Source organism: Hyaena hyaena, unplaced genomic scaffold, assembly GCF_003009895.1.
Source record: "Hyaena hyaena isolate Hyena2069 unplaced genomic scaffold, ASM300989v1 scaffold_463, whole genome shotgun sequence".
Taxonomy (NCBI): Eukaryota; Metazoa; Chordata; class Mammalia; order Carnivora; family Hyaenidae; genus Hyaena; species Hyaena hyaena.
In genome coordinates, this window is record NW_024081094.1 from 876684 (window position 1) to 902588 (window position 25905).

At 38.2% G+C, this 25905-nt stretch overlaps 1 long non-coding RNA gene across 2 annotated transcripts; it reads right to left on the bottom strand.

Moving 5' to 3' along the window:
• Positions 1-8445: 8445 nt before the first annotated feature.
• On the bottom strand, positions 8446-23345 carry LOC120246286. 2 transcript variants are annotated; one of them, XR_005532002.1, is made up of 3 exons: positions 23334-23345; positions 12239-12344; positions 8446-9553 (listed from the first exon to the last, which is right to left on the bottom strand). It is a non-coding gene; the product is annotated as an uncharacterized LOC120246286 (long non-coding RNA). The 2 variants fall into 2 exon arrangements; XR_005532001.1 differs by lacking the exon at positions 23334-23345 and adding an exon at positions 21264-21347.
• Positions 23346-25905: the final 2560 nt, after the last annotated feature.

Sequence of the window (25905 nt, forward strand, 5' to 3'; positions counted from 1 at the left end):
CATCTCCCACAACTGTTCTTATAATTCTTTCCTACATGGGCAGGATAACCAATTCACTGAATCATTTAACTGCTCCTCGTAGGACAAATATCTAGGTCAGTCTACTTCCTGTCTCTATCCATGTAAATCTATCTCAACTCAATGACTTTCCCTAATAAAGCATTCACTGATTTTATGTAAGTGCAAAACACTAGATCCAGATCCTTTTAGAACATGCAGGGCAATTGTTTATATGTCCTAAAAGTTCCATAATACAAATAATAATAATAATAATAATAATAATAATAATTAGTGTCTACTTCAAACATACCATACCAGTTAGGAATATGGAGAGGAAGAATATATAGTTCCTACTCTCAGGGAACTTATAATTTAAAATAATAAACAAGAGCAAATAACCATATAATATAAATAAAACAGACACTGCAATACAATATGCAACCAAATACCAATATTATAGAGTTCAGAGGAAGAAGTTATTTTGGGCAGGAATAGTTAGGGAAAGCTGTACTCTTTGGGTACATCCAGGAACAATTCTAACTGATAGAAAGGTAAGAAAGAAAAAAAGGAAGAACCTCGGAAACTACACAGATGAACCTCCTTTTGTTACAGATGATGATACCAAGAATCAGAGCAGTGATCTGACCTTCCAAGTTAACAATAGAGAGAAGTGATAGAAAGGCAATGACAATTCAAATTCTAACTACCAAGGTAGTATTTTTTTCTCTACCAGATGAGACCACATTTTCTCCGATTCCATAAACCTACCTCATTCAAGAAGAGCAGACAATAGGCTCATAAAATCAATAAGCTACAGTCGTTGTTGGGAGTTGGCAAACTTTTTCTGTGAGAGGCCAGGGAGTAATATTTTAAGCTTTGTGGACCATGTGGTCTCTGTAACAGTTACTCAGTTCTGCCTTGTAGTATGAAAGGAGCCATAGACAATATGTTTATAAAAAAACAAACAAACAAACAAAAAATATAGCTGAGTCCCAATAAAACCTTTTGGAAAAAAAAAAAAAAAAGGCAGCAAACTAGATTTGGTCCATAAGCTGTATCTGTCCAGTTGTCTATGAGTATATGAAATAAAAAAATAAGACACATATTCAAGTTAAATCAAATCCAATCACAGTTATATGGTTAGAAAATATGCATTTGAACCCAGGTCCATCAGCTCACGGGCTCTTAACCATTCTTGTTCTTCCTCTGAAACTAGGGCACTGTCTACCTGAGGTGTCAAGATTTTTCTGTTTGTGAATAGCTTACAGAATTAGAGATGAGTTAATTACCATTCTGCCACAAAATGGAGACAATTTTTGGCTCATAACCCAGATGATTCAGTAGGTAATACCTGGGTAAGTATTAAATTGGTAAATCAGGAATTAAGCTATTAAAATCAAAATCTGCAGAGGAGTTCAATTCTGAACCTAATTTGTGTGCCTTCTATAAAACTTGTAGTATTTGCTTATCTTTCATAACTCTCCAATTCAGATTAATTTTAAGAATTATTTGGGCTCTACAGACTCCTGAAAGTTTGGAAACACATTTCCATGGAAGTCAGAAACCCCTTCAGAAGCTTTCATTTCCTTAAGGGAATGTATTTTTCTGCCTCCAATCATCAGAAAGGTTGCTAGAAGCATCATATATTAAGGACACTTTGCTGAATTTCAGAAATAGGTTTACATTCTATAAAACTTAAGAGTGTTGCAAAGAAAAAGGAGCAATATAATACCCTCTTGCAGACCTTACCTCGCTGGTAAGTCAAGATCCTTCTCTACATGGGCACCACCCATCCCAGAAAGAGGCGCTTAGGGAGCCCAACCAATTCAAGCATTCTGCTACCTGGCTAGGAGTTCTTACTTTGAAATTTGAAGCAAGAAAGACTATTTGAGGGTAATTCAGCTTAAATGAACCTGTGGCCAAATTTATTATGCAGTTAAAGTTCTGCAGTTAATCACACATATATCTCCTACCACAAAGTAAATTACACAAACTTGAGTTTCATTATCTTACGATCCTTTCTACTGAAAAAAATTGCGAATATTTTGGTAGACTAAGGGAGATTCAATGCTTGGAAGATTCCATTGTGTCTAGCTACTACTGGTCCATTATCATTTTCTTGGCCTCCTCATTTCCTTCATTAGTTCTAAAGGTTGAACTGGTTAGAATCACTTAGACTAGAGGTTTAGCAAGATCGCTGCCCAAGTGGCCAAGGGTACAGAGTTCCAAGGCCAAAATTTGGGTGGGTGAATTCCAGGTATCTAGAGAGTAAATTCTCTCCAAGTGCTTAGATAGCCCTGAGAGTAAAATCCGGAGAAGCGAAGGAAACTAGGAGACTCAGAACGGCAAGATACAAAACCCAGGAAGGAACAAACAAGGGCACTTGTCTCCAACTGCTTTGAAATGGCTGCTGGGGTGAGAGGATATCAAAGTCGTGAAGGACATGTTCTGTACACTACGCAGCAGGTCTCTTCAAAGGAAATTAAATAATTTTCTACAGTCATCTGCAATGTATGCCTTTTAGAAAACTAAACAGAGATGTATGTTTTTTCGCCGTGTACTTTTTGGGATGGAATGCAGGCAGGCTACAAAAATTTTCTGATGCTTAATACTATTTTCTAAAAACTGAAATCAAGAGAAAAAAATCATTTTGATGCTAAATATGTCTAACATGTTCTAAAAACTGGGGCTCCTGGGTGGCTCGGTTGGTTAAGCACCCACGTTTTGATCTCAGCTCAGGTCTTGATCTCAGGGTCGTGAGCTCAAGCCCCATGTTGTGCTCCACACTGGGTGCGAAGGCTACTTACAAAAATTCTACAAAGTTCTAAAAAATTATAAATCAGGATACGGAAATTATAATATATACTTATATTTAATTTATAAATTTATACTTATATTTAGTTATAATTAAATCATAATAAATTATAGATACAATCTATAAATCTAGTGCCAAACGTGTGGATGTGTTTGCTTTTGTTTTTGTTTTGCCGAGGCAAAGCTGGGGTACCACTGTCAATGCCCCGCTCCATAGTAAAAAAAAATTCTACACTTTTCATGAGGGTGGTGAAACAGTGTGCACTCATCTGGAAAATCCTCCGGCCTACATAGAGGAATCCCTATTGCTATTCAAACCCTTATGATAATCTAATCTAGAGAGATATTTTTCTTAATGAATGAAAATGGCTTCAAATGACTATAAACCTATGTTAAATTAGCACCCTGTTAACTTAATACAAATAGCATCTTAAGCCAACTGAAATTAAATGATCACCGAGAAAGATTACGATGAGACTTACCAGTCTTTATCTAACTAAAAAGAATTTTGATTTCAAGTGATATATAAATATCATTTCACTTACCTGATGATCAAACCTCAAACAATTGGACCTGCCTAGAACACCACTTACAGTGGATTTTTTAACAATTCCCTGAATGGCAAATTGCCATCAGAAAAAAAGAGGAAGATCCTTACACTCGTGCTCTGCCGAGGTAACCTGAGGCACCCCCCATAGCTGGGTACAAAATAAAGCAGAAGAGTGAATCCAAAAGCACTAAGATACAGCAGGTGTCATTGGGAGGATGAGCCCCGAGAACAATGCAAAGCACACAGAACCACTTAAGCAAAGGGCTTTGAAATTACTTGTGCAGAAATAGAACATCCTTTGATTTAAACCAGAAGTATTTAAGTGCTAGCACAAGACGATGTATTTTAGAAAATGAGTTAAGGCAGCCGTTCTCAACTTCAGCACATATCAGAATCACCTGAAGTATTTGTTAACACAAGGACTGTGGGATCCATCAGGAGTTTCTCTGACTTCGTAGTTCAGGAATGAGGTCCAAGAATTTGCATTTCTAACAAGTTCTCGAGTTGTGCTGATGCTGCTTTGAGAACTCCCCTTTGAAAACCACTGATAGAGAATACGAGACTTTCTTCTTTAATGAAAACTCTGAAAAACAGAGAAGTAAACAAAGGAATTCTCTCCATATGACACAATGGAAGCCAAAGGGTGAGCCCTAAGTGGACTGACTTACACAGAGCCACGTCTTAAATCACTTGCTTGTCAGTTACCGATCTCTCTGTTATTTCATTTTTTTAAGTGTTTTATTTATTTCTGAGAGAGAGAGAGACAGCGTGAGGAGGGGAGGGTCAGAGAGAGAGACACACACAGAATCTGAAGCAGGCTCCAGGCTCTGAGCTGGCTGTCAGCACAGAGCCCGACGTGGGGCTCAAATCCACGAACTGTGAGATCATGACCTGAGCCGAAGTCGGACGCTCAACCGACTGAGTCACCCAGGCACCCTTCTCACTACTATTTCAAACCTGATTTTTTACAAGAATAACTAAGTTCTGGACTCTGTTTTTCTCAGAATAGAAGACCTTCCTAAAATCACAAATTCACTCATGCTTTATAATAATTGGTATTATTATCTAACTCAGTCTAAAATGTGGAAGCAACCTGTAACTCTGTGCCTTGTTTTATGGGTTGGTTGATATTATTCCCTTAAAAGTTTTCCTTAAAATTCAGGCTTTTTGTTTGTGGGTAGGATTTCTGTTTGTTTGTGTTAGTTTGTTGGTTGGTTGATCTGCATTAGGTTACTACATTGAAGCACTTTTAAAATGTACAAAGAGATTTCTGTTTAAAGGTATCTTACAGAAAAGCCTGTCTACTGTGAAGGATTATTACACACAAATTTATCTCTCTAATAAACTAGATTATCATGCACCAGTTTGGTAAAAGGAAACTTGTCAACACATTGCTCCAAAGATTTCAGTTTGGGAAATTACTTTCACCTTTTTATTTCTCTCTTGAGGTAATTCTCCTACTTCAACTTAGCCTCACAAGTAAAACCTTCACATGTGTTACTTTTAATTTCTTTTCATCCTTGAGAAAATGAAAAGTATCAAGAGATTCTTCCTTCAGAGTGAAGGGCTTGTTTGAAACTCCAATGCTCCAAGCAATGCCCTAAGTAGGTCAAATTTCCAAGCTGTAATTTCGGCAGACAAATTTGTCTGATTCCCCAAGACAATAAAAGAGGATACTTATTGCAAGGGTGTTTCAGCTGTCGAATCTCAACCTTCAAAGTTTTTGTGGTCTAGCCCAACGCATCCCAACTGTCCGTGACATGCTAACAGTAGCTTGAGCGTGGACGCTCATTCCAAAATTCCAACCTATCGTTGAGGTGTCTGGCTGGCCCAGTCAGTAGAGCATGCAAATTTTGATCTCAGAGTTGAGAGTTCAAGTTCCGTGCTGGTATACAGATTACTCAAAAATAAAATCTAACAAAAAAGATCCCAACTATGCTCATATATGTCTCCATTCCGAATATCTTCTGTCCTCCAATTCATGTTGGATCCTTCTATCTTCAAATCCACATCTACAAGATCTTCCCCAAACACTTCATCTGACAATGCTCTCTTCGTTTTCTCCATCCCTCCTAAATTTACTTTTTATATGCATCATTATGGTACATTCTATCTCGTGAAAGAATTTAACTGTTCCATAGTCTGTTTTGTATTCCTAGCAATAGAATCAGTTCTTAGATGTGAAGAAGTATGCCTCACCTGGCACAACCATAGTTACTCAGCACATGATTCTCCAATATTCTATGTACAGGTTATTAATCTCTGCCAGTGCTAGTCCTCATACTTAAGTCCAATTAACCCACAGATGTTCTCCATGAAGTGGTTCATCTCAGAAACTTAGATTTTCTTGAGATTCCTTCCCCTAGCGAGAAACATATGGGCCATTTCCTTGCCGTGGCAGGAAAACCGAGTACCAACATGGAGTAACTCTGTCTTGCCTTCTCTGTGAGATCAATTTCTATCCAAGTCTCCACTGAAAACATTTTGTGCCCCAAATAATTGAAAGTTTCTATGGTGACACAACAAAGGGCTCCAATATCCTACAGTGGGTATTACATCTCTTCGTACACAGAGCAGTGTTAAGTATGATGTTTACTAGGATAAAACATCCCAACAGAGAAAAGCAATTCCCAAACATAGTATCACCTAGTACAATGGTTAAGAGTTTGGGCTTTAGAATCAGAGATGTGTGATTTGAAGAGTTTCTGCCTTTTACTGGCGGTCTGACTTTGGACTAGTTATAATCTATCCTTGGATGCCAAGTGTGAAAATGGGATCAGAATGACCCCCGCACAGGCTGCTTTAAATAATCAATTTAGATGATGTCGGTAAAGAACTTAGCAACATCTGGTACAAAAGAAGCATTTAATAAGTTGTGGTTGTTAAGTGTTATTAATGCGACTTTAATCAGGTGAACTATAGCTCACAAATACGGACCACTGAGGCACAAAGAAAGCATGGAAGCCAAGTAGCTAAATATAGGCATTGGTCTCGATGGATTTGGCTGTTACTCACAAGCCACTAAGTGGCCCTGTCCTAGAGGCAACCAGAAATCCTGGTGGCTTTCGAAAGACAAAATAGCCCTACGAGGGAGACGGAGAGATTCGCCCACACAGTAGACTGCTGAGCAAATATGGCATCAATGAATGGCTTAAAGTATATCTCCTACAGGACTCATAGCAACAGCTTTCATTTTCTTCTATTTTTCCTTTTAATTCTTTTCCTCGCCTGATTTGCTCTTTCCCCTTCTATCAGTAGCCCTAATCAATGCAGCAGGTCAGGTTGAAAGAATGGACAGCCTCAGAGCCACATACATTTAAACCACTTTAATGCAAATATTGATCGTAGGAGCATAGACACAGGGTGGGCTGTGTTTTTTTTTTAATGGATGTGCTTTTTTTTCTGGAGCTGTGCTATCCATGATAAAACAGATCACCATAGATCAGCATCCACCATCTTTCTGCACACAGAAATGCAGAAGTAAATCCAAAAGTGGGGCTCCATGCAATGCTAAGCTTGTGAGCCTCCAAAGTGGGTGTTTCAATAGTCTGCTGGACTATATTTTCTTAACCATTTACGCTTCTCTTCTCATACTTGCTAGATAAGCTATTTTGGTGTACACAGACATAGATTATCAGCGTGGGTGTGGTACCTTGTGTCACAAGCATGGTTGTGCAACAATGTCCACTATAGTAAGACACTTAATTCCAGCGTACACAAGATTATCAAAATATCGTATTAGATAGCCACTGTCCAAGGCAGATTTAGCAACAGAGTTCAAGTCTGCGTTGAAATCCTAACTGAGAGATCAAGGGCAGGAAAGAATTCTAAGGGCCACTTTGAAATTTGATACTAAAAAGATCTGATATTCTATCTGTAGGCATTTTTAGGTTGGACTGGAGGGGGGGAAAAGGGAATGAAAGAAAGAAAAAGAAAACCTGCTTGTACAAAGAAAGCCTGCTTGGCTTATTGCCAAGAGAGGAGGCGTCACAAACTGGGTAGTTTGAAAGCAACACAAACCAAGCTAAAACCAAAGAAAGGAAGGGGGGAAAAACTCAACTTAAAAGCCCCAAAGGAACACCAGTTGCTTCAAAGCATTACTAGTTGCTTTCAGATGTTTTTAATTCTATTTTCTCCGATGGGTCTGTAGCTGCTGTTGTTGTGGCCTGTTACAACTGCAAAGAAAAAGACAAAGCAGCGACATTCCGCCACATTAGCGAGATGGCTGTGGGGATGGAAACATAAGTAAGGCCATCGCAACCCTCGCCACCACAAGAAGCTTTCCTGCTGCTTTTGCAGAGCTCAGCCGGCCACTGCATCTTTACGCGAAAGGGTAAATGTCATCATAGAGAGGCACTAGCAAGATGTGTACACGAGGTGGACAGAATGTTCACTGTGGGCTTATCAGCCCTAAAAGCCGCAGATAACTGTAGGTGAAGGGGAAACCGAACGGTATGCAAAGTGGGAGGGAAGCAAGGCGGAATGAAGCCTTTGACCTTGGAAGAGCTGAGTACTAGACGCGGAGGGGGAGGGGGGGGGAGAACGGAATGAGGAATTCCTTGCTGTAATATATTCGGGTAAAAATGGGGCTGTCATCTTGAGCTACAAGTTAGAAAGTTATTACTTTTAATATGCCACTACCTTAGGCCTATACTGTTATGTAAAAGAAAAATAACCTTGTGTGACAGTTTAACATTGATCGATGTGCCTGCCAAATGCAAAGAGATAAATAAGCAGGTGATGAATAAACAGCACTTCAAGTAAAGACATTACGCTGCATGCATAAAACGGCGCCAGGCACCTAGGAGCTGTGGGTGGCCGAAGGTTGGCCATTTCATGCCCACTCAGTAAAGCAGACTTAATCGCTTCCAATATTTTCTGTTAAAAAGCAAGCTTAATGAGCCAATTTCACAAGCCCAGAGAAACTGATTATTATCTCTGAGTTCCAACAGAGTTGGTTGTTTTCCAAGAGCCAGTTTTTTTTTTTCTTTGACTGGATAAAAACCTTTTTAAAAAAGAGAGAGAGAGAGAATGAGAGAGAGCGCGCGAGCGAGAGAGAGCGAGGGAGGAAGAGAGGGAGCGACAGAGGCAGCCAGAGGGCAGGGAGTGCGGGCTCGCGGGGTCGGCGCGGCCACTAGATGGCAGTGTTACCCCGCCGTCAGCGCCCCGGCCGCGGCTCGCGACCGACTGGACAGGGCGATTGGCTCAAAGATGGGACGGTAAATACAGCTGAAAGCAGCTTCCTGAAGAGTTCATACCCTACCCTCCGCCCTCCTCGGACCCTTTGTCCACAATTATTCCATCCTCCAGCCCGTACGAGGCGCAGAGACAAAAGGGGCAGCCCCCGAATGGCCTCCCTCCTGCTAAGAGCCCAGGGCTCTGATTATTCTTCTGTGCAGCCGTGTTTCACAAAGTACCGGCGGCTTTTCTACCCGGTTAGAGCGAGTTCTTCCGGGTGTTTTTGTACCCTTAGGGGCTTGCAATCTCTGTATCCCTCACAGGGCTAAGCACGTGGCCACCCTAGGGGCTGAAAACCTCTGGAGGATGTAGCAATGTAGCTTTTCACCATTTACTTTTTCCCTGCCTCTTTCTCTTGCACTCTTTTTTGCACCTCTAATTAAAAAATGACTGAAAGGAATTTACCCTCAAAGGTATAAAGTTCTCAGTGAGAAGATTCGGAGTAGAGGCGGGGAAAGAGTTTCCCCTTAGGAAGCCAGGTGTCCTTCAGGGGCCGGGAGTGTGCATCTTCCTTCAGCTACACAACACGGTGAAAAATACAGAAGCACGGGGTAATTTTCACCAACTGCAGTTTTTCAATCGCCACTAGCAGAGAAGACCCAGCAACTAGACCTCAGCATATAATTAACTCCGATATTAAAAACAAAACAAAAAATTTAAATGAACTGCTGTTAGGTTCTAAATTGAGATGCACGTTAATTATTTATGAATATTCATAGGAAACTTGAACAATTTCCAAACTTGGCCTTTAGTTTCTCGTCAGTTAACCAAATAATTGATGTGTGGGTTTTTTCTTTTTCTGCAGGATAAATTTTTGTACATGTGCAACAGAGCTATCAAATTTATTAAGATTTTTGAGATTCGTTTTTGTCTTCTGATGAATCAAAAGGGAATAGACTTGGTTATGGAGAAAAAATAATTTTTCGTCTCTTGTCTCTTGCTGCTAGTTGCCTGTAAAGGAAGAATGAAATGACACTCAGTGAAGATTGGTCAGTCATGGGAAAGAAAATTGGGATATTTGAGGAATTTTCAGAAGAAGCAGATTAAAATTTAACTTTGTGTATGTGAATGGTGAAGTAGAGGAAGGAAGGGCAGCGGGAAATGTTTGGGGGGTGAAAAGTGGGCACAGAAATGAAACCAGTAAGACTAAAAAGGTGCCCAACACCCAAGAACTTATTATAGGTAATTATAATCATGGCCACTATTCTTATTCAATCACTCTGAACAAAAATCCCCTAGCTATCCCTGAGTTTCACTTCAACATTCTAAATATTTTTTTAATTTATTTATTGTTGAGACAGACAGAGTGAGAGAGAGAGAGAGAAAGAGAGAGAGAGAGAACACAAATGAGGGAGGGGCAGAGAGAGAGAGAGGGGGACACAGAATCTGAAACGGGTCAGCACAGAGCCTGACATGGGGCCCTAACTCAAGAACCATGAGATCATGACCTGAGCTGAGGCTGGACGCTTAACCGACTGAGACCCTTCACTTCAACATTCTTGCCTCTGCCTCACCTTCCTCACCAAGGGTCCCTGCCCACTGCCCAGATTTAAACCTCTTCCAACCCACTGCCACAGGGCCAGCTCTCTGTCTCTGAAGAGCTAGCTCACCAACCAGAAGAACCCGTCTCTGCTGAAATATTAACCAGCAGCCACACTGGATTTTCCATTGACTTCAGAACTCTGTGCCTGAATTGTAACCAGGTATTCATTAGGGCTGCTCAAAAGAAAAGTATCATGAATACCCCTGATGCCTCGGTTAAGTCTTCCATTACAAACAAAATGCAGCAAAACAAAATACAAGAATGAAAAGGTACGCCTGATAACCAACATCAGAAATCTGTCATTTCAGTGATTCAATCAACCAACAAAAATCGTCTCCTGTTCTATGCTTGGCACTGTGTCGGTGCTAGAGACAGACAGCCGACATTCATGTATTGCTTTCAAGGAGCTCACTGGCTGGTGGTTTCAACACAGTGAGAGAACAGAGAAGCTGGTGGTGCCCACAGGTGCCTCCCCCTCCAGATCCGGCGAGGTCCTGAAGGCTACTGTAATTGGGAGTGGGCTCAGGGCTCAGGGGATAATTAGTTTCCTAGGGCTGTCCTAACAAGTTACCACAAACCGGTTAGCTTTAAAGGACAGCAATTCATTCTCTCACAGTTCTGGAGTCTAGCAGTCTGAATTCAAGGTGTTGCCGGAGCTGGTGCCTTCTATCCGCCAGGGAGAAGAAAACATCCGTGTGTCTTTCCTAGCTTCTGGTATTACAACCATCTTTGACATCCCATAGCTTGTAGACAGAATACCCCAATCTCTGCTTCTGTCTTGATGAGGACTTCTTCCTGGTGTTCCTTCTCTTTTTCTTATAAAGGCATCAGTCATATTGGATTTAGCCTTCCTCTTCGCTAATTACACCTGCAAAGACCCTATTTCTTAAGATAACATTCTGAGGTGCCTGATGAACATAACTTTGGGGAGGAGGGGATACTATTCAACCCAATGCAGAGGGCATTTTAGGCAAGGAATTCAGAGAAGAGAAAGCCTCCTCTAAGAGTTGCAACTTGTTCCTTGCAGCTTCAGAGTAAGATGCAAAAGAAGTATGGGAAAAGTTGGATTGGAAAAGGAGGCTGAAACACATCAAAAAAAAAAAAATCTTACATGGGACTTTAAGGAGTTTGGATATTGCACTGAAAGGTGGTTAAAAAAGGTGGTTTTGGGCGCACCTGGGTGGCTCATCAGTTGAGCGCCTCACTTCGGCTCAGGTCATGGTCTCACGGTTCTTGAGCTCAAGCCCCCCATCGGGCTGGCTGCTGCCAGCATGCAGCCGCCTTTCGGATCTTCTGACCCCCTCTCTTTGCCCCTATCCTGCTTGTGCTTTTTCTTTTTTAAAAATAAGAAATAAACAATTTTAGTAGGGTTTTAAGCAAGTAAATGTTAAGAATACATTTTGCTAGGAATATAGATATTTGGAAAGTAGTCAAATTGGAGGCAGGTGTATTAGTTAGGGTGGTGTTGCAGTAATTCAAGATGAGACTCTAACAACACTGCCTCTGAGGATGAAAGGAGAAATATATTTGGATTTTTAAATAATAAATTATAATTTTCAGAACTTTAAGTGGGCAGAATTAACAAAATATATATTGTTGAAGAGTAATGATGTGGGAAGCTGACAAGGGTCCCATCCTTGACCAAGAATTCTGGCCTAAGCTATGAAGTTAATCATCAAATCATTATGCAAGGTCAGAAATAGATTTTTAAGAAGAAACAGACTTGAAGACTAGAACACATTGGAAAGTGGTTCAATTCTGTGTATGACGTGTGTGTGTGTGTGTGTGTGTGTGTGTGTGCGTGTGCGTGTGTGTGTGTTGGTATATGCATAAGAGAGGTGGGATTTCTACTGTGTCATATTCATGTAAAACACCAATACTTAATTTATACCTAAGGTGAGACTTTCACCTCTTTCCAAGATCTCTAAATAATGAAGATACAGCCACAGACAGCAACTTGACCCACTAAAGAGATGTGAAGAGGGAGAAAAATGGCAGTATTTCCACTTCAGACAGAACACTTCATTAAAAACAATCCTCAATAAATATTGAAACAAAGGTACTTTTCCCTCATTTATCACCAACCCACTCACCTTTTACTCATTGATATGTTCAATGACCAGTGTGTTTGCAGTACTTATAAGTACTCATGCTCTTTCTTAAGTGGTCAGGAAGATGATCACAGAACAAGATCTTCAACTGCAATAAATAGAACACTACACATTTAATACACACCAGCAAAATGGGCTGTAGTATTTAGTCAAACAAAACCAAAATTCAATTCAACTCAGAAAAAAAAAATTGAAGCACCGAGCTAATTATAGCCTCTGATAGTCTTCTCAGCATATGAAATGTATATGCTGATAATTAATCTGATGCATGAGGTGAATCTGTACCAAAAAAAAAAAAAAAGAAAAAAAAAAGAAAGGAAAGCTAATACGATGCACATAATTCCTACCAATTCTGAAGCAACAGAAGCTCCTACCCCGTTTCATGAAGGTTCAAGACATTTTAAAACATACTCAAACTAGTGTAAATTGATTCTCTGCTTTTGGTGTAAATTCAAAAAGAAGTTATTTCTGAGATTTAAGATTAATGCTAAGTTAGAAACAAAAACACGAAGGTCACAGAACTGCCGAAGGGTAAATATAGTAAAGGACAGGCAGCTGCAGCTCTAATTATCCATTAATCTTACATATTCTATACATGAGCACAGAAACACTCAATTGCTGCTGTATTTAGAAAACTACAATAAAGGACATAATTAGAAAGAGAAGAGGAAGGTAACTTAAGCATGCCTGCAAAACACATAATTTTCAGAAAATGCTAAAACATACAATAGATTTCCTACTTGAATCTCTCAAATGGAGACTTCTCCTTGAAATCTTGAATTACAAGAGATGTACCTTTCTCCATAATATTAAGAACAATTACCCGTGACTCTTTTTTAATCTAGAAAAGTGGGCAGATGCCATTTTCACATTATTTTATAGATTTATTGCAATAGAGATAAGTAAATTGATTGGTCAAGAGATTGCCTTTATATTAGGATAAAGACCATAATTAAAGAGAAACCTCTGTGAAGGGTCGAAATAATCAAGATAGTATCTTCGTTAATATATTTTGGAAACAAAACCAACAGCACTGCCAGTATGCCATTACGCTCTCCTACATAAATACCCTAATTCTCTATCTCTGAAGCCCATTGGTATAAAGTGTCAGGATTTCCATATTTCCATATTTAATGTATTCTAAAAGTCCAAATTAAAATATATTAATATTTCATAAGACTATATACATATACATATATGTATATACACACATATATTGTGCATGTGTGTGTATACCCTCCCGGGGCATACTTTTTTTGTTCCAAGTAGCTTACTTTGTGTCTGTGTTTTTAACCTTTTTCAAGTCACTAATAAGCACTAGTCCATTATAAGTATGCAAACGCTCAATGCCCCAGTAACTAATCTAGGCTGAACTTGACACTGTATCTACAACCATATAAAAAAACTGTTTTAAGTCTGTCCTATTTGTAAGTATTAAAAGATTTTTTCCTCAGGTTTTTGACCAAGTTGATAGCCTCGCACATAATAGGTGCTCAACAAAGGCTGTGGAGGGAAGAAATGCATATGCCGACAAGGACAAGTCACCTTCCTCATTAAAATATTCCCCTGTTACATGTTTCATTCTTCCCTTCTAGACTCTCCCCTTTACAACTAACTACCTTTCTGATTAGTTAGTGGATTCCACCCTGTATACTTTACTACATGTACTTTATTTTTTAAAAATTTTTTAATGTTTTATTTATTTCTGAGAGAGAGAGAGAGAGAGAGAGAGAGACAACATAAGCAGGGGAGGGCCAGAGAGAGAGAGAAACACAGAATCTGAAGCAGACTCCAGGCTCTGAGCTGGCTGTCAGCACAGAGCTCGACGCGGGGCTCAACCCCACGAACCGCGAGATCATGACCTGAGCTGAAGTCGGACGTTTAACCAACTGAGCCACCCAGGCGCCCCTACATGTACTTTAATAGGTATTCCTTGGACTAAAAAAAAAAAAAAAGGCAAAAAAAAACCCCCAAAACAAATAAAGCCCAAACCCTACCTGATAAAAGTGACTTAAGCTGTGCTGTTAATACCAACTAAGAACTAGGTGATCCTTAGCTGTTCAGACTATTGTGTCATTGTGTATGCTCTCCCTTGCTAAAAGGCGCACGCATCAGGAAAATCCAGAGGAAAGGGACATCATCGACTTATTTATCAGGCAACACTGTAGATTTAGATATTTCTTACCATTTCATTTTTTTATTAAATAAAATAGATTTTAAGTTTCAAACTTTATTTTAATCCCATTGATGAGAATATTCTAGAAACTGGAGAACAAGTATCAAAAGAATAGATTGTGTAATTTTTAGCTTTCATAGCATGGTAATACTAAACCACCATTTTGACCCTGAGGAAATACACAGCCTAGTAAAAGGGTCAGGTTTCCACACAGCACCAAGAGGCCTGTGGAAGCCAGAATGACCTTGGCTTGACCTCCAGCTCTGGCAGGTACATGCTGCTGAACTCACATCTCTATTTCCTCACCTATAAAACAGACAGATAAGTAAACCTCAACTGTTTATAATGAGAGTTGTAAGGGTAATATATATAGTTTAATCCAGGTTTCTATATATGCTAGATTCCTTGACTTTGACCCTTCCTCATTAAACAAATTCTATAGTTCACCGCTTTCTTAAACAAGATATACATCATGAAATTAATTTTCCTTGACTTTTCTAGCTGAGGGGTTATAATACATTATTTTATCCATATAGCCATAAAAAGGCTTTGTTTACATTAAAAAAAGTTTTACTCTTACAGAATACACAAAATGTTTGCTTTCATCACTTATGAGAAAGCTTTTCTAAACTATATTTGTTCTTTTCCTTATTTTAATGAAAGTATAAACTTAATAACTGAATAGATGCATATTTATTTGAAAAAGGACATAAAAACACAAAGAAGAAAATTAAAATCACCATAATCTTCTCACTCAGAGATAATTACTGCTAATTTGGGGGGCTTTATGTTCATCCTATGTATTTGAATGAGATAATTGCCTGTGTGCTGCTCTGTAACCTTTTTACACTCATTAATATTTTATGAACAATTTGAATGCCTGAATAGTCTTAAATTGTCTACATAATATATAATATGAAGATCATTTTAGTGGCTGCATATTATTTTATCTCATGGATATACCATAAATTATTTAATCAAACCCATATTGTTAAACATTTAGGATTGCTGTTGATTTTAAGCAAGACGGAATATAATGAACCAGCAAGTACTCATGATTTAGCTTCAAGGATTGTCCACTGTGGTCAGTCTAAATTCCATCTATACTCTCTCCTATCCCCCATCTTACCTTTAAAGGATAAGAACTCTTGCAAAACATAATCACAATACCATTGTCACACCTCAAAAAATTTAAAATAATTTTTGTATCAAGTATCTAAGCAGTGCTTTCTCTCTCTCTCTCTCTCTCTCTCTCTCTCTGTCTCCCTCCTTTTTTCTAACCCTTCTTCCTCCCTTCCTCTCCAAATTGATCAACATCCAAATAAGATCCCTACACTGTAAATAGCCAATAATTCTCTTTAATCAGGAGATTCCTCTCCTTTCTCTTTTTATTCCCTTGCAATTTATTTTGGGGGAAAATAAGATAAAGAAAAAATAGTTCAATGGATCTTTGGTATTTCTCATGTCCTGAATTTTGCTGATGGCACCATCATTTATAACATTTAGTGTGTTCCTCTGTTGACTGTATTCACTAGAAATTGGTACTTAGATCTAGAATTTTGCTCAGATTCAGGTTCCACGTTTTGGCAATATTTCACAGGTAGTATGGTCTGCTTCCCTCAGGAGGCACATCGTGTTGGGTTGTCAGTCTTTTCTGATGTTAGCAGATCCATTACTGATCCATTAACCGGCATTATGAAATAGTGATATTCTAATTATAATAGTGTTCCTAATGTGGATAACATGCAATAGCTAAAATCTTATACCTAATTTTTGTTATCATCTATGTGCATATGTTTATACTTAAGAAAAACTCCTAAAACTAAAATATCTGAATTAAAGTAAATTTACATTTCAAATTTACATTCCCCTAAATGTCATCTAACTGCCCTCCAGGAAAGTTGCGCTAACTTGCATCTCACTGTCGGGTGATTACTGTCTTAAACATTTATGTTAATGTGTTTGCCAAGAATGAGAAATTCAATGCAGTTTCCTTTGCAGTGTTTTGCTTACCAAGAGGATAGAGCACGTTTTCCTTACATTTAAATTTGTATTTCTTTTGTTGTAAATTGTAAGCTCTTGTTATTTGATTATTTTTCTTTTATGTATCTATCTTCTTTCTTCTTTTATCCTCCCCAGGTTCTTCGATATACTTTGTTAAGTATTAAAGAAACATGACCTTTGATGAGGAGTAGCACTACTGTCATATATAAAGACACCACGTAGCTGTAATATCCAATTGTTCTCCACGCTGAGGCATTTGACTAGCCTAACACTTTATGCGAGAGCCTCATCAAAAACTGCAGAGCAGACATCTTCAAAACAACCTGAAGATGACTGGCATACTATTTTAGGAATGGTGTTTTAGTTCATTTCAATGAGGGGCTGAGGTAACTGGCCTGGTCTGCCATTGTTCTCGGCAAATGATTTTCATTTCAGTTTGTTTTCCTCTTATAATTTAACATTATGCCAATTCATTTTCTAGTAGCATTGTGCTTAAAGAACACAGAACATCATACTAAGTAGAGGAGGCTCTACAAAAATCCCTGTACCCCATATAGAAATTATAGATTCATCCGTCTCCTGACTTTGCAAGCATTCTGCACCCTCCTCCAAAGAATGAAAAGCAGTATTTTCATTATGATGCATTTAAAAGGTAGTAAGGAGCCCATCACGTTGAATCACTATAAATAGAAAGGTAGACTATTGCCATTTAAGAGTCCTGTACCTACACATGCCACATATCTTAGAACAGGCCCTCATGCTGGAAACAGTCATGCTCATTCAGTCCAATTTTTTAAATACATTCCTCTGAAAAGCAGAATTACAAATTATTGAAAGTCTAGGGCTGACACATTAGAATTTATGCCATCTAAGCCCAGATCTAAAATGAGAAACCATAATGCTATTTAGGAAGAGAGGTGGACTGTTAAGCCTACCTGGTGGGCAAAATACTTAGAACTGAAGAGGTAGCCAAAAGATAAGTTAGGTCTTGGCCACATCAGCATTGATTTGTGTATTCAAAGCATGCAAATGAATGAATTAGGGCTCACTCCAATTAGTTCCAATGGTAGCCTGGTTTTCCAATTTCAAGCATACATAATGGAGATAATATAGCATCTCATGAAAGACGGAAAAGGGAGAAAAGAAGGAAAGCAAGGACAGAGGGAGGAAGGGAAGGAAGAAAGGAAAACAACTTGCTAAAAATATTCTTCTTTCATTTCATAGAAAACCAACTTTTAATTATTATGAAATGACCGCAATGCTCCCTTTCACTAAACTCAGCCCCATAATTGTCTTTTCAGTTAAACTCCAGACAAGTCCATCTTGGAATTTTAAGATAATCCCCTTTTAGTGCTTAAATAAACCAAAATACCCCACATTAATTTCCTTAATAGATTACTGAAAATGTAATCAGGGGTGCCTGGGTGGCTCAGTCAGTTAAGCATCCAACTTTGGCCAGGTGATGATCTTGCGGTTCATGAGTTGGAGGCTGGCATCAGGCTCTGTGCTGACAGCTCAGAGCCTGGAGCCTGCTTCAGATTCTGTGTATGTTTCTGTCTCTCTCTCTGCCCCTCCCCCACTTATGCTCTGTCTGTCTCTCTCTCAAAAAACAATAAACATTACAAATTTTTAAAATGTGATCAAAATTCTAAACTACTTCAAGGCAGAAAGTAAAAAAATTTCACCTCTTTAGAAATGAAAAATCTTCCTCAAAGATGGTTATTTTGAATCATGTGTATCAACACTGACAAGGAAGGCCTAACTGTGTGGCCTGGGCATTGTTTGAGCTTGCTGAACTCCGTAAGAGAGCGAGTAGGCCTCCCTCATAGAACTACTTTAAAGATTAAAAAACGGAATACATATAGATCCTTCATACAGTGACTGACAGAGATGTGCTCAGTGAACATTAGTTACTGCTGTCATCATGATGATGATCACCACCATTATATCATCAAAGTGTCCGGAAAGTTTTACATCAAAATATGTGACCTACAGAAAAAGTTCTGCTCCTCTGGTGAGGGTGCCTTATTATACAATATATCTGTAGCTTGAATAGTAGCCACCTAGTGAAATCAGTAGTTCCTAATGGTGGGCGGAGGTTGTGAATTTGCCCCCCAGGAAATATTTGTCAGTGTCTGGAGACATTTCTGTTTGTCAAAAAGCAGTGGTTGCCTGTTCAGGAGCTGTTGTTACTGTTGCCTAGTGGGTAGAGGCCAGGGACGCCGCTAACCATCCCACGGTGCACAGGACAACTCACAACAATGGGCAACGATTGGAGCCCAGATGTTAACAGTGCTGAGGGTCAGAACTATGGAGCGTCGTCAACATATTCTGAACAAACACCTCCACAAAGAAATATTCAGGCTCGTGCCAAAACCAAAGTTTTGAAATCTCCCATGTATCTGCCTAATTTATATTTAACTACAAACAGGATTCTGAAACAGTTCACACAAATTCACTCGATGAAATAGGATGGACAAGACCCGCTGCCTCAAAAAGCTTACTTTTCATGTTCAGTTATGTTGCCCACTTAAAGAGCCATGAACGTATCATTCTTATCTGCATGCTCCGGTAGCTTATTTATACCTTTTGGGGGAAATTCTTAAGAGGGACTCGCAATCCCTTACATTTGATGTTGTAATTTCTAAAATGTATATTTATATCTTAATGATTTAAGTAGGAGAAAAAGGACACTGTGAATACATGTTCGCCATATGGAAAAGACAATGAGGTTTAGTAATTAAAACTGCAAAGGTAAAGAACTATGCAGTAATTAGAACACTGATTAATCAGCTGATAATTTTATCTTGATTAATGCTGCTAGTTTCTCTTCTTACTGACCTAGGAAAGGTAGGTTTAGACCAATTAAATATAAATTATTCTCCTTTTTTTACATTCTGGGCAGCTTCCAGTACTCTAAGTCATACTACGTTTAAGAAGTACTATTGAAATGCTTTTACTAAATTGGGCAGCTCAACAAAAGATGGAATTGGGTTTATGTTCCAAATATGCTCATGCTTTTATCTAAGGCTAAATTACACAGAACTGTTTTATTTCAATATTATCCCAAGGAATACTAAAATTCAGGTAAATTGCTATTTGAAAAAAAAAAACCCTCTGATAACATTCAAACAGTTAAAGAAAAACAACTAAATTTTACTAAGTATAATATGAGAAATCAGAAGAACTGAAGTTGAATATAACTAGTTATTACAAATAGGGCCTCACTTCTTTAAGTTTATTTATTTATTTTGGAAAGACAGAAAGAGCATGAGCAGGGGAAGGGAGCAGAGAGAGAGAATCCCAAGCAGGTTCCACACCAGCAGTGCAGAGCCCGACATGGGGCTCAAACTCACGAAACTGTGAAATCATGATCTGAGGCGAAATCAAGAGTTGGAGACTCAACCGACTGACGCATCCTGGGCCTTACTTCTTGGAATCCTGTGGCTGTGCTAGTTAACAGGACACATGATTCCAGTATTAGGGGGACACCATCGCTAATTCTTAGCCAATCAGTTTTCTTTTTTTCAATTATTATTATTTTTTTCAGGTTTATTGAGATATAATGGATATACAGCATTGTGTAAATTTTAGGTATACAACAATACGATTTTATATATGTATGTATTGTAAAATGGTTATCACAATAAGGCTCATTAACACACATTTACTAATGTGTGTGTGTGTGTGTGTGTGTGTGGTAAAAACTTTTAAGGCCTATTCTCTAGCAAATTTCAAGTTTACAATACAATATTGTTAATTATAGTCACCATGCTGTATATCAGATCCCCAGGACTTATTTATCTTATAACTAGAAGTTTGTATCCTTTGGCCACCTTCCTCCATTTCACCCACCCTCACTCCTCACCAGCAACTGCAAATCTACTCTCGATTTCTGTGAGTTCAGTTTTTAAGTTGTCACATATAAGAAAGATCAGACAGCATTTGTCTTTCTCTGGCTTATTTCACTTAGCACAATGCCTTCAAGGTCTATTCATGTTGTTGCAAACGGCACAATTTTCCCCTTTTCCCCCACGATTGAATAATATTCCATTGTGTATATATACCACATTTTATTTATCCATTCATCTGTTGAAAGATATTTCGGTTGTTTCAATGTCTTGGCTACTGTAAATAATACTGCAACGAACGTGGCAGTGCTATAGTAATATAGCGATTTCAGTTTCCTTCGATATACACACACAGGTGGGATTTCTGGATTATAAAGTGTAGTTCTATTTTTAATTTCTTGAGGAAACACCATACTGTTTTCCATAGTGGCTACACTACTTTACATTCTCACCAATAGTGCATAATGGTTCCCTTTCTCCACAACCTCACCAGCACCTGTTACCTCTTTATTTTTTATTTTTTAAATTTTTTATGTTTATCTATTTTTGAGAGAGCCAGTGATCAAGAGAGCACAAGCAGGGGAGGGGCAGAGAGAAAGATAAACAGAGAACCCCGAGCAGGCTCCACGCTGTCAGTGTGGAGCCCAATGAGGGGCTCAAATCCACAAACTACAAAAAGATCATGTCCTGAGCCAAAATTAAGAATCAGATGCTTAACCAACTGAGCCACCAGGTGCCCCAGAACTTGTTATCTCTTACCTTTTTTTATAGTAAGCATTCTAACAGGTGTGGTGTGATATCTCATTGTGGCTTTGATTTGCATTTCCCTGATGATTAGTGATGTTGAGCACCTTTTCATGAACCTATTGGTCATTAATACATCTTCTTTGGAAAAATGTCTACTCAGGCCCTTTGGCCATTTTTAAATAGGAATTTTTGTTTTTGTTTTTGTGCTTGCGGTGTAAGAGTTCCTTACCTGTTTTAGATGTTAACCTCTATTGGTATGTGGTTTGCAAATATTTTTGCCCATTCTGTAGGTGGCTTTTTCATTTTGTCAATCATTTCTTTTGCTGTGCAGATATTTTTTAGTTTAATGTAGTCCCACTTGGTTTTTAGTAGCATTACCTCCTTCAGTGATTTTTTTCCTTAGCTTGTAAATTTTTATCTTTGTTGCTTGTGCTTTTTTTTTTTAATGTTTTATTTATTTCTAGGAGAGAGAGAGAGAGAGACAGCGTGAGCAGGGGAGGGTCAGAGAGAGAGGGAGTCACAGACTGAAACAGGCTCCAGGCTCTGAGCTGGCAGTCAGCACAGAACCCAACGCGGGGCTTGAACCCACGAATCGTGAGATCATGACCTAAGCGAAAGTCGGATGCCTAACCGACTAAGCCACCCAGGCACCCCTGTTGCTTGTGCTTTTGGTGTCATATCCAAAAAAAAAAAAAATGCATTGCCAAGACCCAATGTTAAGGATTATTTCCTCCTATGTCTTCTTCTAGTAGTTTCACAGTTTGCCAATCAGTTTTCTAGAATATATCCCCTAATACAAATAAAGACAGCAACTTTTTAAGCTTCCCGAATTCCACAGGAAGTGTATCAGTAGACTTTATTTTTTTTTAATTTGAAAAGATCTATAAAAAATAGCCAGAAGGACTAAATGAAAATAATTTAGAAAAATCTTTCTTCTTTACACTTAAAATGACTTCACTCCAGTGACAAAGAAATTTTTATGAAGCCCAGCATATAATATTCCCTACCTCTCTAAAATACTTGAAATATTCATGATCAAACAACAAAGCTAAACCAAAGACTCTCCAGTTTAAATTTTGGTATGTTTCTATTTCTAAAAAGTCCAGGTTATATATGGTAGCTAACTCAATGTCCAAGATATCAAATAATTCTAAAGTTGTTGACTAGAGAGATAATAATATTCATTTAAAAATATTCATTGAACTTCCTCACCAGAAACTATCATTATCAACACCAATCCTCACAATTTATTATGTACTTGATATATACTATGCTTTATAAAGATGGTTTCACTTAATTCTCACTACGGAGCAGGCCCCATTATTCCCATTTACTATTAAAGAAACGAGACTTTAGAGCAGTGAATCAATTTGTCTGTAAGTACAGCTAGAAAGGAGTAGTTTGCAAGGTTCTATGGGACAGATAAAAGTGAACAAGACAAACCATGTGTTGAGTGATTACACGTCTACTAGGGTAAAACAGATGTGTAATAACTCCAACTCAAACTGTGGTAACTATTTACTTAGGGCACCTAGCCAGACCTAGCAATTAAAGTAAAGTCACCATTTCAGATGAGGATCTTAAAAACTGTTTTTCTGCCATAGACCATGTTGATGTCCTTAGAATACTATAAAGCCACATATTCACAAAAGAATATGAGAATCGACTACATTTAACCAAAGTAGATATAAACCAGGATGGACAGAGATGTTAGAGAGAAAGAACAACCAAAGTTTTTTTGATGTCCTCCACTAGGTGTTCATTATTGTGTCCCATAAGATAATATAGATGACAAATATGCTTCCCTCAACTTGGGTATCTTCTCATCTTACTAGGAAATAGTTCTGAAATCTCTGAACTAGACACTGGACACCATTAAGTGAAATAGAGTAAATCACCACACTGAATATCATTGCAGCCTGTGGTTTGCTGGATCTTGTCCTCATCTTCTAATGCAGGATCCAATCTCGTCTATCTAGAAGGTCTTGATAGATTAATTTGTGGGAAACCAATCTCCTCCATCTTTTCCTATTCTATGCCTGCCCCATGTATGTGTCTGGTCCCAGTCTCCAGCCACTGCTCAGGTTGTAAAGGTGACAAAGGGGCTAGCTTTCCATAGATGAATGCCTTTATAGGCTCCAGTTTGAGAAGAAAATGTCAAGGCAGGGCTATGGGTACTCATAATCTTAGAAAACTGTGTGTGTGTGTGTGTATGTGTGTGTGCATGTGTGTATACACATGTGTATGTTTCTTCAAGGCACAGGCAGATAGTTATAATAAAAATAGCTGCCAGGGACACCTGATTGGCCCAGTTAGTGGAGCATGCAACTCTTGATCTCAGGGTTGTAAGTCTGAGCCCTCCATTGGGTATAGACGATTACTTTAAAAGCTTTCAAAAATAAATAGAAAATAAAATAAAATAGGAACAGCCACCAAAAAAACCCTACCAGCATCACCTAACATTATTTGAGCATTTACTATGACCCAGGCACTACAACAAAAGTTGATATTTATTGCATTACTAATCCTCAAACAGTCCAATGAGTTAGGGTCTATTTTAGCCTCATTCCATAGATGAAGATTGAGCCACTCAGCATAAAAAAGTAGAATGAAGGAGATACATGGGAATTGGAATCAGGGAGTCTGACTCCACCATTCTGGCTCTGACTTTTGGTTGTTTGGCCTCTGGAATTCAGCAGCATAAATTCCATATGAGAAAAGAGAATGACTTACCTATTTTATAGGCAAGCATGTATTCAATAGGCATATCTTTCTGTCTTGTGGTGGTTTAAACAGCAAGTGACTAATTTTATTTTTTTAAGTTTATTTTTATTTATTTTGAAAGAGAGATAGAGAGAAAGCAAGCAGGGGAAGAACAGAGAGAGAGAGAGACAGAGACAGAGACAGAGAGGGAGAGAAAGAGAATCCCAAGGAGGTCCTGCACTATCAGCACAGAGACAGGCGTGGGGCTCGATCCCACGAACCTGAGCCAAAATGAAGAGTCAGTTGCCTAACCAACGGAGCCACCGGCACCCTGGCTAACTTAAGTTTTGATATGCTTTCCTGCTTATAACTATATAAAATGCACCCAGGTGCCCAGTGAGATTTCATAGTCATTGTTAATTATAGCAAGGCTGATACAGGAAATGTTTGCTCAATTAAATGCTTAAATATGAGATGACTTTAAAAATAATGTCTTGGATTTTTTCCCACTCAATAAGTCTACCCACTCAATAAGTCTATTTAATATACTTAGCCTCCTGCCAACCTCTATTCAAGTTGCGTTGCTTTATACTAATAATGTTTTATTCATTCTCTTATTTGATAATGTCTCCTAGATATAAGATGCAGAAATGAATGAAGTAGTCCTTATAGACTTTACAAGCTAATTACCGGGGATAAAAACTAAAATTAATAGTATAGTGGAAAACCAGAGGTCTTACACTTGTTAGTTCTCTATAGAAGTTAGGGAGCTGACGTTTGACTGGAAATACATAAACAGGATTTCAACTTCAGACAGTTATTGAAATAATAATAATATTATTATTAACTATAACAATAGTTAATACATGCAACATGTGTATAGCACTTAGTAATTAACTAAATACTCATTTTGTTCCTTACAACATTCCTATGAGTTACATCAAATTGTCATCCCTGTGTTACAGGGGAGAAAAATCATTGCTCAAAGAAATTGGGTTTCTTGCCCAAGCCTACTGAATGAGCAGTAAAGCTAAGACTGAAAATTTAGGCTGTGGTGGAAAACCAAGCAAATAAAATACTAACCAAACTATAAACACGTGCACGCACGCGCGCGCGCGCACACACACACACACACACACACAAGATTATACAGTAAAGAACCAGGTAAACAAAGCCCATTTTTTCTACAATATTTACTTCTGTCTATGAGGTGGGCCATATAGAATATATAGCCCTTTATGTGAGCCTTGATGATTGAGTAAACTTTCAAAAAAATATAGGTAGGGGACTGAGAGAGGCAAAACCTTGTTACAACACTGCAAACCAAGACAAGATGTGAAGCCATGAAAGTACCTGGTATGTTTAGGGAATTATAACTGTTGAGGACAACTGAAGATGTGTTAAATGAAAGTTGGGACCATATATGAAAGGATCTATTGGCACCGTGCAATAAATACTTACTTAACTGGCTATACCATTAAAAGTTTTAAATGGGAGAAGGAAATGTTGTATAATATGAATAATATTGTATGAAATTAACACTACCAGCAGGAGGAAGAAAAGATTAGCAACGCAAAAGTTCTACAATTTGCTTATTTCCTCTCAACTTCATGGTGTGTGTGTGTGTGTGTGTGTGTGTGTGTGGAGTAGTTAATTCAATATGGGTAAAGGAGAGAGTGATTGAAAGACAAATGTAGAAGAGGAGAACAGAAAGGTAGAATAGGTCAAGATTCTCCAAGGCATGGAGTGCTAATAATTTAACCACTTTTTTTGTAGGCAGACTTTCTGGCACTTATGATCAAATATTATGTTATTTGCTCATTTATATTTCCCTCACTCTCTAACATTTTGGATCATTGGATTGTATACGTTGAAAACAAACAGTAAATGTTTTTTTTATCAAGTAATTGTTAACTTATTAATTTAGTTTGTCTAAGACTAAATCTAATAAAAACAACAGAAATCTGGTAAAAAAATAACCTTCATGTTCTACCAAGTCAGACAATAAAAAAGATAGATTTTAAAGGAAAACAGGATGGTAGACACCTACAACTATACTCCATGAAGCCTATAACAAGAACACAACAATAGCAAGAAAAAAATCCTAATTTTTAAAATATTTGCATAGCTTAAAAGACAGGTTAATAATACATAAATATACTATGATA